A 12,729-nucleotide genomic window follows, 5' to 3' on the forward strand; every position below is an offset into this window, starting at 1 on the left:
AGTTGTGCTTCCTATTCTTTATTACTTCCTAAGCAGTCCACTACATTAGATTGTTTTTGTTTGTTACTATCTTAATTGTGTTGCCATAACAATACCACAAACCCGGTGCCATGTATAACAGAAATTTGTTTTCTGACAACTGTGGAGGCTAGATATCCATCATCAAGGTGTCAGCATGTTTAGTTTCTTCTTTGTCCTCTTTCCTTAGCCTGTAAGTAACCACCTTCTCACTTTTCTTCATGTGTACAAACACATTCCTACTGCTTCTCCCTTGTCCAAATTTCCTCCTCCAATGAGGACACCATTCAAATTACATTAAAGCCTATCCTACTAGGTTCATTTTAATTTAATTCCTCTGAAAAAACCCATCTCCAATACACTTTGAAGAATTGAGATTCAAGGATTCAATATACAAACTTTGAGGGAACATATTGAGCCTATAACAATATATTCTACTCATGTATATTTCAGCTAAATGGGTATGTGCTAACCTTTTTGGGTTCCTGATTTACCAAAAAGCAAAAAAAAAAAAAAAAAAATACCTTAGCCTTAGCACGTATCCATATTACAAAGAGTCGAGTTGGCTGTGGATTTCAAAATTGTAAATTATTTTTCCTTTAATTAATTGAAGTTGAAGTGATGCTGCACTGTATTCTATTCAATTGCTGCCTGCCTTATAGAAGGTTGGTGTCTGTTATTTATTATCTGGAATTTTCACATATCCTATTTTTCTCCCTAGAAGTTTATCAGAATTTCTTTATATCCCTGGAGCTCACCGATTCCTTTGGAAATTTTACAGACTCATCATTTTTCTCATCAGGGAGGATTTTCACCTGTAATTTGTTTGGTTATCTCTTTCTAGGAACATTACTAGATAGATCTAGAAATTTTTACACCTACCCTTAATAATACCTAACCTTTTTCAAAACATTTTCATCTCGTGGGCTCCTTGCATTGTAACCTTGGAAGATCACTTGGTTCAGTTTTCCAATTCACTTTTTGGTATTTAATCTATGCTAATTCTGCTATTACATTCACAGCTGGGTTTTTTATTTTAAAAATCATATTTTAAATTTCCAGAAACTCTGAATTCTCCTCTTTCACCTTTTCCTGTCAAATATGACTGGCATTCAAATCTTTCAAGGGAATTAATCATGTCTTTTGATTTATTTCCCTATTGAATCTATTAGCAGTTTTCTCAGTGGTCTTTGGTGTTCTGCTTAATTTAGTGTCTTTCATCATAGTTTTCCCCAACTGTCTAGTTATTCATTATTGGTTTACTGGTCTTATATGTGGATGAGATTTGTTTGAATAAAGTTAATATGTGCTTTGCCCCAGATCCCATTAAAAAATGTTATTCCCTAACAGTGAATATGCATTTAGATTCAGAATGTCTGGATTTATGACATTTTGGTGTAGAAAAGAAGCTATGTTTTTAGTGGGCTCCTGTTTATGACATTACAGTAGCTTGTTTATTTGTTGAAGGAAGTACAAATAATTAATGAAAGTGACAAGGGATATTGCCTCACTTTGCTGGTAACAGTGCCCGTTTTGGAAAATCCTATGTCAGATCTTCACTACACCAATATTTACCTATCTCCTGTGTTCTGGATGCAAATGCTAGAACTTTGGGGGTGCTGTTTGATTAATTACTGGTTGGTGAAAAAGACATAGTTCCTTCTTTATGATCCATTTCTCTCTGAGTTACTTCAGAGTTCTGCTTGAATTCTTTCTTTCTTGAATTCATCTTTCTCCATTGGCCTGTTCTTTCACCCAGACTATTTGTAATTGCCTCCATTACGTTAATGTATTTTCATGAAACATTTTCCTTTTGGTTTAGAAATTCCCCAGAGCCCTTAATATTTTTGTATGTCATAGCTGTGCTCCTGATTTTCCAGTGATTCTGTGGATTCATGTCAGTATTTTTCCTGTATTTGCAGTGGAACATTCTTGGGAGTAGAGGTTAGCATGTATTTGCAGTTAGCCATCAGTAATAGAAACCATTTTTTCTAAATTTTTACAACCTTTACAGAACATACTGAAAGAAAAGTAAATGCTACCATTTCGTTTTTTTTACTATTTTACAGATTACATTTTCCTTTACTTCAGGGGAAGGTGTTCTGAAGGCACTTTGAAGATGGTCTACTTAATGGTATTATTAGTTGGGATGAGAACAACTAAAGTGTCTGAAAAACACTGAATATGGTACAGAACCTTCTTCCACAGAGAATATTGTTGATGCTTTATCTCTAATTACTCCTAAAGAGTCTTTTTCAAAGAAGATGACGTTAATGTTGTAGAGATACATGCAAATCTGCTGTTTGAGTTTCTACATGTTAAAATTTTCTCAGTTCTTCTTCCTCTTTTAAATCCAGTGATATTTATTGTAAACTAATTGATGAGCAAGAAAAACTACCTAGCTGGAGTTTTGATCACTAATGACTAAAAATCAGAAAGTTTCCAAGGCTCTCTGGTTTCATTTCCCTTATTTACAAGGACCTTGCACTATTTTTTATTAAAAAAAAAAAAAACAACAACAACAAACAACCTTGAAAACCCTTGAAATTATCTTTTTAAAAGATTTATTTGTTTTCTTTGAAAAGCAAAGTGACAGAGAGAGAGGGAGAGATCTTCCCTTAACCGGTTCATATACCAAGTGGTAGACTTGGGCCAGTCTTGACTTAAGCCAGGAGCCAGGAACTCCAATGGGCCCCCCATGTAGGTAGCCAAGAACTCAAGTACTCCAGCTATCATCCCCTGCTTTCTAGGCGCTCTAGCAGGGATGTGGATGGAAAAAGTAGCCAGGCTCTCAGATATATATGGGATGCAGACATCCCAAGTGGTGGCATAATTTGCTGTACCATAATACCAGCCCCTGAAATTGTGTTTTTAAATCCCACAGTAGTGTCAGCTCCTCATAACAAAATAACGCAATTAGCGCTCACACTAACATGGCTTATTCTACTGCATAACCACTTTCCACAATAGGAGGTTATGTTATGTAGTAGCAATCACATGGATAATAATAGAAAGTTAATGTACTTACTCTTGGTACAAATATTATATGCATCATTTAAATATGAACCTAATGACAACCTTGTCAGTAAGTATTAATATTTCTTTCAATAAATAGATGAAGCAATCGAAAGTTTAACAAAACAAAGTAATTTGGTCTATGATACCCAACCAGTACCAGAGGGCCAGCATCAGAATCTGAATGCCAGTCCATGATTATTAGGTAGGTTAAATGCTGTTGGAAAGTTTAATGCTTTTTAAATATGATAAAAGATTACTAAAAAGGCCTCTCTAAACCACAAGTAATCACCGACCAACTTGGCATAGCTCTTTATAGTTTGGACATTTGTTCTGTGTACAGAAGCGCTTTGAGGTCTTCCATCTCAAATGAGAAAGACCAAAAAGGAAAAAGTGACTATTCAACCTTTAACACCGAGCTTTTAGATTGTCACTCCTTTCTACTTCTGATTTCTCTAAGCTTTCTTTTTAAAAATCATCTATTTCCCTACTTTGCTATAGTGGAATCTGTAACACACAATGGCTTATTTGTAACTCAGAGGCAGTTAAACCCAGAAAGAAGGTTGTGGTGACATTTTAGCATCAACAAAGAACATGCAGTATAAAAAAGTAAATTACTAGCAATATTCAAATAACCTGATTTTTTTAAGTAGATAACATCTCTTTTTGTGATGAAATGATGAATTTATCATGGTAAAAATTATACAATAAAATACTGAGATTCTACTTTTAATTCCCATCGTTGATTAGCAAGTGACTTTCTCAAGCCTTTTATGCCTTCTAGTTCCCAAGGAAGTTTTATACTAGAGGATCTCCATGATCCTGTATAGTCTTTAAATTTTAAAAAATAATTTTAACTTTATTTATTTGAGAGAGAGAAAAAACAAGTACCCATCTGCTGAGTCACTCCCCAAATGCCCTCTATAGCTGAAACTGGGCCAGTCTGAAATCAGGAGCCAGGAAAGAATCCAGGTCTCCCATGTGGGTGGAGGAACCTAACTACTTGAGCCATCTGCTACTTCCTGAGGTGTTCGTTAGCAGGAAGTTGGAGTTAGGAGCTAGAGGCACATATGAAACCGAAGCACTTTGATTTGGGACACTGGAGTCCCAACCTGACATTTTATCCTCGAAGCCAAATGATATTCACCCCCTGAATTTTTAAATCCTCCCTTTTCCCATCCTTCCTTTTTTTTTAAATCATGTTTATTGAGCACATAGTACTTGCCTCATTTAGCAATTTAATGAACCTAATAGTTTCATAATTCTTCCTGTGATCAGGCTGAGGTATTTGATCTCTAAGCATAGAGATTGGGTAAGTAGTTGAGATTGGGTAAGTAGTTGACATTGGCAAAACTTAAGATGGGTTGACAACTGACTTTTCTTAAACTTCCAAAATTAAAGATCAAAAAATAAACAAAATTGATACCCCACTGGCCCAACTAACTAAAAAAAGAAAAGACCCAAATCAATAAAATCAGAGATGAAAAAGGAAACGTAACAACAGACACCACAGAAATAAAAAGAATCATCAGAAATTACTACAAGGACTTGTATGCCAGCAAACAGGGAAACCTATCAGAAATGGATAGATTCCTGGACACATGCAACCTACCTAAATTGAACCAGGAAGACATAGAAAACATAAACAGACCCATAACTGAGACAGAAATTGAAACAGTAATAAAGGCCCTCCCAACAAAGAAAAGCCCAGGACCAGATGGATTCACTGCTGAATTCTACCAGACATTTAAAGAAGAACTAACTCCAATTCTTCTCAAACTTTTCAGAACAAACGAAAAAGAGGGAGTCCTCCCAAATTCTTTCTACGAAGCCAGCATCACCTTAATCCCTAAGCCAGAGAAAGATGCAACATTGAAAGAGAGTTACAGACCAATATCCCTGATGAACATAGACGCAAAAATCCTCAATAAAATTCTCGCCAATAGAATGCAGCAACACATCAGAAATATCATCCACCCAGACCAAGTGGGATTTATCCCTGGTATGCAGGGATGGTTCAACATTCGCAAAACAATCAATGTGATTCACTACATTAACAGACTGCAGAAGAAAAACAATATGATTATCTCAATAGACGCCGAGAAAGCATTTGATAAAATACAACACCCTTTCATGATGAAAACTCTAAGCAAACTGGGTATGGAAGGAACATTCCTCAATATAATCAAAGCAATCTGTGAAAAACCCACGGCCAGCATCCTATTGAATGGGGAAAAGTTGGAAGCATTTCCACTGAGATCTGGTACCAGACAGGGATGCCCACTCTCACCACTGCTATTCAATATAGTTCTGGAAGTTCTAGCCAGAGCTATTAGGCAAGAAAAAGAAATTAAAGGGATACAAATTGGGAAGGAAGAACTCAAACTTCCCTCTTTGCAGATGATATGCTTCTTTATTTAGGGGATCCAAAGAACTCTACTAAGAGACCATTGGAACTCATAGAAGAGTTTGGCAAAGTGGCAGGATATAAAATCAATGTACAAAAATCAACAGCCTTTGTATACACAGGCAATGCCACAGCTGAGGAAGAATTTCTAAGATCAATCCCATTCACAATAGCTACAAAAACAATCAAATACCTTGGAATAACCTTAACCAAGGACGTTAAGGATCTCTACGATGAAAATTACAAAACCTTAAAGAAAGAAATAGAAGAGGATACCAAGAAATGGAAAAAATCTTCCATGCTCATGGATTGGAAGAATCAATATCATCAAAATGTCCATTCTCTGAAAATTTATAGATTCAATGCAATACATATCAAAATACCGAAGGCATTCTTCTCAGATCTGGAAAAAATGATGCTGAAATTCATATGGAGACACAGGAGACCTCGAATAGCTAAAGCAATCTTGCACAACAAAAACAAAGGCAGAGGCATCACAATACCAGATTTCAGGACATACTACAGGGCAGTTGTAACCAAAACAGCATGGTACTGGTACAGAAACAGATGGATAGACCAATGGAACAGAACTGAAACACCAGAAATCAATCCAAACATCTACAGCCAAGTTATATTTGATCAAGGATCTAAAACTAATTCCTGGGGTAAGGACAGTCTATTCAATAAAGGATGGTGGGAAAATTGGATTTCCACGTGCAGAATCATGAAGCAAGACACCTACCTTACACCTTACACAAAAATCCACTCAACATGGATTAAAGACTTAAATCTACGACCCGACACCATCAAATTATTAGAGAGCATTGGAGAAACCCTGCAAGATATAGGTATCAGCAAAGATTTCCTAGAAAAGTCCCTGGAGGCACAGGCAGTCAAAGCCAAAATTAACTATTGGGATTGCATCAAATTGAGAAGTTTCTGTACTGCAAATGAAACAATCAGGAGAGTGAAGAGACAACCGACAGAATGGGAAAAAATATTTGCAAACTATGCAACAGATAAAGGGTTGATAACCAGAATCTACAAAGAAATCAAGAAAATTCACAACATCAAAACAAACAACCCACTTAAGAGATGGGCCAAGGACCTCAATAGACATTTTTCAAAAGAGGAAACCCAAATGGCCAACAGACACATGAAAAAATGTTCAAGATCACTAGCAATCAGGGAAATGTAAATCAAAACCACAATGAGGTTTCACCTCACCCCAGTTAGAATGGCTCACATTCAGAAATCTACCAACAATAGATGCTGGCAAGGATGTGGGGGAAAAGGGACACTAACCCACTGTTGGTGGGAATGCAAACTGGTCAAGCCACTATGGAAGTCAGTCTGGAGATTCCTCAGAAACCTGAATATAACCCTACCATACAAACCAGCCATCCCACTCCTTGGAATTTACCCAGAGGAAATGAAATTGGCAAACAAAAAAGCTGTCTGCACATTAATGTTTATTGCGACTCAATTCACAATAGCTAAGGCCTGGAACCAACCTAAATGCCCATGAACAGTAGACTGGATAAAGAAATTACGGTACATGTACTCTATAGAATACTATACAGCAGTCAAAAACAACGAAATCTGGTCATTTGCAACAAGATGGAGGAATCTGGAAAACATCATGCTGAGTGAATTAAGCCAGTCCCAAAGGGACAAATATCATATGTTGTCCCTGATTGGCGACAACTAACTGAGCACCAGAGGAGAAACCTGTTGAAGTGAAATGGACACTATGAGAAACAGTGACTTGATCAGCCCTTGTCCTGACTGTTGATGTACAATGTAATACTTTATCCATTTTAGTACTTTTTCTTTGTTTTGTTCTAGTACTATTGGTTGAACTCTGTAATTAACACGCAATTATTCTTAGGTGTTTAAATTTTAACTGAAAAATGATCCCTGTTAAATATAAGAGTGGGAATAAAAGAGGGAGGAGATGTACAATTTGGGACATGCTCAAGCTGACTTGCCCCAAATGGTGGAGTTAGAATCGTGCCAGGGGATTCCAATACAATCCCATCAAGGTGGCATGTACCAATGCCATCTCACTAGTCCAAGTGATCAATTTCAGTTCACAATTGATCACACTGATAGGTCTAAGAGTCAAAGGGATCACACAAACAAGACCAGTGTCTGCTAATACTAACTGATAGAATCAAAAAGAGAGAGAACGATCCATCATGGGAAGCGGGATACACAGCAGACTCATAGAATGGCAGGTGTCCTAAATAGCACTCTGGCCTCAGAATCAGCCCTAAGGCATTTGGATCTGGCTGAAGAGCCCATGAGAGTATTTTAGGCATGGAAAACCAAAACACCCTGGAAAAAGAAAAAAGAAGACCTAAATGAAAGATCTCTGCAAGTGATATCCCAGTGGAAAGAACAGGGCCATCAAAGAAGGAGGTACCTTTCTCTGAAGGGAGGAGAGAACTTCCACTTTGACTATGACCCTGTCTGAATAAGATCGAAGTCGGTGAACTCAAAATGCTTCCATAGCCTTGGCAACTCATGACTAGAGCCTAGGGAGATTACTGACACCATAAACAAGAGTGTCAAATTGTTAAGTCTACAACAGGAATCACTGTGTACTTACTACTCATGTGGGATCTGTCCTTAGTGTGTTGTCTAATGTGAAGTAATGCTATTACTAGTACTGAAACAGTATTTTACACTTTGCTTCTGTGTGGGTGCAAACTGATGAAATCTTTACTTAATATATACTAAATCGATCTTCTGTATATAAAGATAATTGAAAATGAATCTTGATGTGAATGGAATGGGAGAGAGAGCAGATGGGAGGAGTGTGGGTGGGAGGGAAATTATGGGGTGGGGGGAAGCCATTGTAATCCATAAACTATACTTTGGAAATTTATATTTACTAACAAAAAAAAAAAAACAACATGGCAGGGGAAGGAAAAAGTGACTTAATGTGTTTTGAGGACAAAGTGATCATTTTAATAATTTTTTAAATAGGTTTTGAAATAGATGAGACTTTGTTTTTCTCAAAGACAATTGAATGAATCCAAGCAAACTTGAAAATCCCATATGAGCTCTATCATTTGTATATTGTACATTTTAAAATTAAATTTTTGACAGGGTAAAACTTTTTTTTCAGCAGTTTTTTTTTTTTTAAGAAAACAAGACATTTATTTAATTTATTTGAAAAATAGATCGACAGAGGGAAAAAAAGAGGGATCTTCCCCACAAATGCCAACAATAATCAGGACTAGGCCAGGGTAAAGATAGGAACCAGGAAATCTACTTGAGTCTCCAATGTGAGTGGTAGGGGCCCAAGCACTTGGGCCATCACCTACTGCCTTCCAACACACATTAGCAAGAGGCTGGATTGGAAGCAGAGTACTGGGGCTTTAGGCAGGCACTCTGATATGGGATGTGAGCAGCCCAAGCAGCTGCTCAACCCACTGTGCCATAATGCCTTCCCCCAGTGATTCTGACCAATAGCAGTGATAACAGATGTTCTGACTTGTTCTTGATTTTAGTGGAAACTTTTTAATTTTTCACCGGTAGGAATGATGTTAGCTGTAAGTTCTTTGTAAAAGTATTTTGTATCGAGTAGAAGAGGTTGCTTTCTGTTCTTAGATTTCCAAGTGTTTTTATCATGAATGGGTGTTGGTTTACATCATGTTCTTTTTCCACATATATTGATAGGATGGATTACATTAATTACTTTTCCAGTGTTTACTGATGGCTCACATCTTTATACCTGACAAACCTGTATATGGTGAGGTCATGTTCCCTGCAGATGATGCCATCTAGCTATGTTGTCTTGTGGTGGAAAGGGCAAGCAAGCTCTGTTGAGTCTCTTTTATAGGGGCACTAATCATTGATGAGGGCAGGATCCTCAAACCTGATCACCTTTCAAAGTCTCTACTTCTTAATACCATCAGCTTAGAAGAAATGTTGTGACATATGATATAGGTGACAACACAAACTCAAACCACAGCAAATGCCCTCTTTATCTCTAAAATCTGTTTTGCCCATTTAATATACATCCTCTATATTTTAATCAGAGTTGGCAAAGCATATCTTTCTCCATTTGATGACTCTTAATCTATATGTATATATATTTTTATTTGTCTAAGTTTCTTATAGACAACATATAGTTGTGCCTTCTTTTTAATCAATCAGGAAATCACCACTGTTAATTGATGTATTTAGAAAACTGATATTTGATATGATTATTAGTAGTATTGATTTGATTAATATTTATTTGTTACTATTTTATTTTTGTTACAGTTGCTCTTGTTCTTTGTTGCTTTCATTTTAGGTCTATATGCTTTTGTTATAATTGAACTCATATAATTTCATTTTTTTCTTCTTTTAGATTGTCATATTATATACATGTTTAATCAGCTTTTATGTTTTCTCATTAGTTTGCAATATGCTTTTATAACTAGTCCAACATCACTTTCAAATGACACTGTGTCTCTACATGAATGGTGGAGGAACCTTACAATGGAGTTCTCCTAATTCTTTCCTCCCCTCTCGCACCCTTCATATCAGACACTTGTGTCACTTTTAGGTAAGCTTAAACAACTGAATATATTGTTATTATTTTGATAAAATTATTTGTTATATCATTAAGAAAAAAGAATAAAATTCTTTATGTACCTTCATTTATTCCTTCTCTAATCCTCTTATTTTCTTTATGTACACCTGATTTTCTGACATGTAATTTTCCATTCTCCAAGGAATATTTTAAACTTCTAAGGTAGGTCTTCTTGCAAAAAACATTCTCAGTTTTTGCTTATCTGAGAAGATCTTTATTTCTCCCTCACTTTGATAGGTTATTCTTTGGACATTGAATTCCAGGTTGCACTTTTTTCTCTCACTGCTTTAAATATTTTATGACATTGTATTCTTTCTTGCGTGGTCTCTGAAGTGAAGTCCAAAGTAATTCTTATCTCCATTCTTCTGTAAGTATGGTGTATTTTTCCCTCTTCTTTCAAGATTTTCTCTTTATCTCTGATTTCTGCAGTTTAAATATCATATGTCTGGCTTTGGATAGATACCAGTGCTACTATTTATCCTGCACATGGTTTTCATTTCTTCATGGGCTTCGGTTTGGTGTCTGTCATTAAAATGTTTTATCCTTTTTCTTTCCTTCGTTTCCTCCTTGTTTTCCTATTATGTTGTATTTTACATTTTATAATCATAACATGGTTCTTGGATATTCCATTCAATTGTTCTCAATATTTTTTTTTCTCTTTACAGCTTTACTAGTTTCTATTTACATCTCTTCAAAGTAATAAATCTTTTCTTCTGCTGTGTCATTCTACTGATGAGCCCCTCAAAGGCATGATTCACTTCTGGTACAGATATTTTCATTTCCACCATTTCCCTTTGATTCTTTCAGAGACTAGAGTCCTTAAATACCCTTCTTATTTTTCCATTGACTACCATTGAACAGAAACTTGACATATTAAACTCAATACATAAGTGATATCATAAATACATGTTACTACTAAAACAGCCTATATTCTTGTCATTTAGTTTGCTTGAAGTAAATAGTGAGTTAGTAGGTTGAGCAGAACTGATCTGAGCTAGTGGTAGTGGGGCAAAGTATTTTACTTGTATTGCAAATTTTAACGGGAACAAGGCACCCTGTGGGATTTTGAGAAGCACAGTAAGAAGAGAATAAAAGGAGGGACAAGAGTTTGGTACAGTGGTTACGTCTCAGCTCAGGACACCCACACCCCTTATCAGAGTGCCTGAGTTTGAAAACCAGCTCTCCTCCTGAATCCAGCTTCCTGCTAATGAAAATTCTGAGATACACCAAGTGATGGCTCACCCACATGGGTCCCCCAGATTGAGTTCTGGGCTTCTGGTTTCAACCTGGCTCAACACTGACTGTTGAAGGAAGTTGAGAAGTGAAGCAGCAAATGGAAGATCTCTGTCTGCCTCTCTGCCTTTCAAATAATTTTAAAATAAAAAAATAAAATTTCTTTTAAAAAATAAAATGGTTGGAAAGTAATTTGGCAAAAGAATGTAGGATTCACCGAAGTTTAAAGAAAAATAAGCTAGAAAAATAAAAATAGATACATAAATAAATAAAATACATTTAAGAGTCTTTCAAAAATTCGAGAAATTGGAATTAAAAGGTATCTATTTTGTTGCAAAAAAATTAAATCCATGCATTTTTTCATAATATGCATTTTATATTAACTTTTCAAAGAACTCTTATTTATGCCAAAGTTGGGAGGAAAACTAAAAGTGTTGAGATTATATTTTCATGTAATTTTGTTTCCTGAACTTGGTTTGCCAAAATAAATTACAAGGTAAATAAAACCATTTCTTTTTAAATAATTGTAATCTAAACCAGGATTTATGTGAAATTTTTTAAAAGACAGAATTCATATTAGATTTTGTATTTTGCTGTTATTAACAGATTGAAATTGAATCTTTACAACTTTTTATTTTTATTTTTTAAGATGAGAAACTTACCTTCCAAATCCAGGAGCTGAAGGTTTTTTGGAATGAGTCACACTGTAAATAGTCCACTGACCCAAATTCCATTCATGTGAATGCTGGCATGTTTCGTTAGTTTTATAATCAATATAAAATTGGGTTTTTGCTAGGGAAAGATCATTTTTCCCAAAATGTCCAATTTGATTGTAACATTATAAGTTCACATGTCAGTTTTCCAAACTTTGGGAAAGATTTTTCAATTTTTCTTTAGTCTGTGTCATCTTGATTTTTTTTTTTTTTACTTCCATTAACGGTTGGATCTTTGAATTTATCTTAGATGTTTTATAGTGGTGGATGCTGACAGCCTGTTTATTTATGGCTGTAACCTTTTTATTAATTTTTGTAGTATTTCTGGAATGTCAGTTTAATATCCTCAATATGTCATTAAATAAGTTTCCTTTTGATAATTAATCTAGGACTAAATTTTATAAGATTATTTATAGATAATTTATAACACTAAGAAAAAATGAGAAAGTAAATTTTTTGGTAGTGGAGAGGAAGGTTATTGGAATAAACATTGTTACAATGGAATCAGATTATTATTTATATATTTTTATTTCTCTAGGTCTTAGTCTTCCTTTGTAAAATGTAGCATTGTATATAAGTAATTGCTGAAGTATTTCACAAGCCATATATTCATGTGATTTTAGCATGTAAGAAAATAACTGTAAATTTTAAATGCAAAAAGAGACAATGGGGTCAGGCATTGGGCCTAGCATTTATGATGTGATTAAGATGCCTGTGTTTGGCCAGTGCTGTGGCTCACTTGGCTAATCCTC

Source organism: Oryctolagus cuniculus, chromosome 13, assembly GCF_051225735.1.
Source record: "Oryctolagus cuniculus isolate XC-2025 breed Fujian yellow rabbit chromosome 13, ASM5122573v1, whole genome shotgun sequence".
In the NCBI taxonomy this organism is placed as follows: domain Eukaryota; kingdom Metazoa; phylum Chordata; class Mammalia; order Lagomorpha; family Leporidae; genus Oryctolagus; species Oryctolagus cuniculus.